The sequence below is a fragment of the Cebus imitator genome, unplaced genomic scaffold (assembly GCF_001604975.1).
Source record: "Cebus imitator isolate Cc_AM_T3 unplaced genomic scaffold, Cebus_imitator-1.0 Scaffold54, whole genome shotgun sequence".
In the NCBI taxonomy this organism is placed as follows: Eukaryota; Metazoa; Chordata; class Mammalia; order Primates; family Cebidae; genus Cebus; species Cebus imitator.
The window spans coordinates 7,920,564-7,923,775 of NW_016107369.1; the positions used below are offsets into that span (position 1 = coordinate 7,920,564).

Sequence of the window (3,212 nt, forward strand, 5' to 3'; positions counted from 1 at the left end):
GAAGAAAACAGAGAAAAGCTTTATGACATTGATCTTGGCACTGATTTCGTGGATATGACACCCAAAGCAAAAATGGACAAGTGGGACTAAAAAGCTTTTGCACAGAAAAGGGAACAACTAACAGAGTGAAAAGGCAAGCTATGGAACAGGAGAAACTATCCAAAATACAAAAAGAACTCCCACAACTCAGTAGCAAAAAGTAAATAAATAAGTAAAATAAAATAACCTGATAAAAAAATGGTCTTGAATTGAATAGACATTTCTCCAAAGATAAGAAGATGCTTAATGTCATTAATGATCAGAGAAATTCAAAACAAAAACCACAATGAAATAGCGCCTCACACCTGTTACACCTGTTAGGATGGCTTTAATCAACAAAGCAAAAGACAACAGGTGTTGGCAAGGATATGAAGAAACTGGAACCTTTATACGCCATTCATAAGCATGCAAAATGAAAAACAATTATGAAAAACAATATAGAGTTTTCTGAAAGAAATATAAACAGAAATACTGTGTGATCCAGCAATTCTACTTTTGGGTATATATCCCAGAGAATTGCTAACAGGATCTTAAAGAGATATTAGTACTTCCATGTTCACTGCAACACTATTTACAATAGTAAAAATGTGGAAACAATCTAAACATCCAATGACAGATGAATGCATAAAGAAAATGTGGTACCTTTTCCGCCTCAGGTCGCCGCCGCGAGAGGAGCCGCCGCCGCGAGAGGAGCCGCCGCCATGTCTGCGCATCTGCAATGGATGGTCGTGCGGAACTGCTCCAGTTTCCTGATCAAGAGGAACAAGCAGACCTACAGCACCGAGCCCAATAACTTGAAGACCCCGCAACTCCTTCCGCTACAACGGGCTGATTCGCCTCAAGACTGTGGGCGTGGAGCCGGCAGCCGACCGCAAAGGTGTGGTGGTCATGAAGCGGAGATCCGGCCAGCGGAAGCCTGCCAACTCCTACGTGCCGACCACCATCAGCAAGAATGCTCGCGCCACGCTCAGCAGCATCAGACACGTGATGCGCAAGAACAAGTACCGGCCCGACCTGCTCATGGCAGCTGTCGGCAGGGCCAGCGCCATCCTGCACAGCCAGAAGCCTGTGATAGGGAAGAGGAACGGGACCCGCCCCACCAAGAGGTCCTGAGCCACCTGCTCCCAAAGCAATAAAGAGTCAGCTGGCCTTCTCAAAAAAAAAAAAAAGAAAGAAAGAAAATGTGGTATATACATATACTGGAATATTATTCGGCCTTAAAAATGAAGGAAATCTTGTCACATGCTACAACATGGATGAACCTTGAGAATATGGTCAGTGAAGTAAGTCAATGTAAGGACAAATACTGCATGATTCCACTTATATGAGATATATAATATAGCCAAATTCCTAGAATCAGAAAGTGGAATGGTGGTTACCAGGGTGTGTGGTGGGGGAGGGAGGGGAAATGGGGAATTAATAAATCAAGGGGCATAAAATTTCAGTTATACAAGGTGAATAAGTTCTAGAATCTGCTGTACAACATTGTGCCTATGGTTAACAATACTGTGTTATAAGCTCAAAATTTTGTTGAGGGTAGGTAGATTTCATGTTAAGTGTTCTTATTACAGAGGAATAGAATTTAAAAATTTTTAAATGCAATTTGTGAATCTCCATATTTTAAATGTTGAATCAGTTAGCTTACATTTATTGTTATTACTGTCATATTGGCAATAATTTCTATCATTTTATTTTGTATTTTCTGTTTGCAATTTTTTTTTCTTTGCTGTTTCTTTTCTTTTCTACCTTTGGTGAAATATGACAAAGTTGGGATACTTTTCTTCTTCTTTTCTGGATTGGAAGCTTAGATTGTATTTTTGTGCCTTTAGTGATTACCTTCTTTTTTTCTGTGATTTTAAAAATTGGCACCAACAAACTATGTCATATATGTATATTCAGATCCTACCATTGAATGCCTCTAAGTCAATGGTTGCTGATATGGTTTGGCTGTGTCCCCATCTAAATCTCATCTCGAATTGTAGTTCCCATAATCCCCACATGTTGTGGGAGGGACCTGGTGGGAGGTAATTTAATCATGGGGGTGGTTACTCTCATTCTGTCCTCATGATAGTGAGTGAGTTATCATGAGATATGATGGTTTTATAAGGGGCTTTCACCTCATTCACTCTGCACTTCTCCTTGCTGCTGCCATATAGAGAAGGACATGTTTGCTTCCCTTTCTGCTGTGATTGTAAATTTCCTGAGGTTTCTCCAGCCATGCAGAACTGTGAGTCAATTAAACCTCTTTCCTTTATAAATTACCCAGTCTTGGGTATGCCTTTACTAGCAGTGTGAGAATGAACTAATACAGTTGCAACTCTTAGCAAAAGAAAGCACAGAGGTTCTGCAGTGGTTGGTAGATTTTGTTTCTCATGAAGTTACCAGTGCTCTTTTCTCTTTGTTTTATTTTCTCAAGGAAATTCTTCCTTTGTTTTAAGGACAGACACTATGTTTTATACATCTTTGTTTATAATTTATTTGAGTGTGTATGTGTGTATATGTGTATACATCTGATGGGTTTTAACAAACACATACATAACAAACACATAATCTACATTTATATCAAGATAACAAATACTTCCACCACCCCAGCAAGTTTCCTTGTGCCCATTGGTCCTAGAATTTTTTTTTCCCAAAATTAAATGAGTGTTGCCTGTTCTAAAACTTCATGTAAAAAGACTCATACAGCATGCACTCGTTTGTCTCTGGCTTCTTTGCTTAACATAATGTTTATAAAATTCATCTAGGTTGTTGTGCATATCAGCAGTTTGTTTTGCTGAGTAGTATTTAATTGTATCAATATATAAAATTTGTCCATTTATTCTCCTCTGGGTAAATATTTGGTTTGTTTCCAAGTTAGGCTGTTGTGAATAAAATTGCTATGAACATTCTTATGTAAGTCTTTTTGTTGGACGTATGTTTTCATCCTCTTGATTAATTACCTAAAAATAGACTACTGGCTCATAGATAATTACATATTTAAATTACTAGAAATCATTTAAAATTGTTACGTCTTCCTTATGAATTGAAACTTTTATTATGACATGATTCTCTTTATTTCCAGTAACACTCTGTCTTGAAGTCTATTTGTCCGATAGTAATTTAGACATCCCAGTTTTCTTATGTTTACTATTTGCAGGAAAAAGCTTTATCTAGCTTGTTACTTTCAATCT

At 37.9% G+C, this 3,212-nt stretch overlaps 1 pseudogene; it reads left to right on the forward strand.

The window, feature by feature from the left end:
* Positions 1–696: 696 nt before the first annotated feature.
* LOC108304513 lies at positions 697–1,193 on the forward strand (annotated as a pseudogene).
* Positions 1,194–3,212: the final 2,019 nt, after the last annotated feature.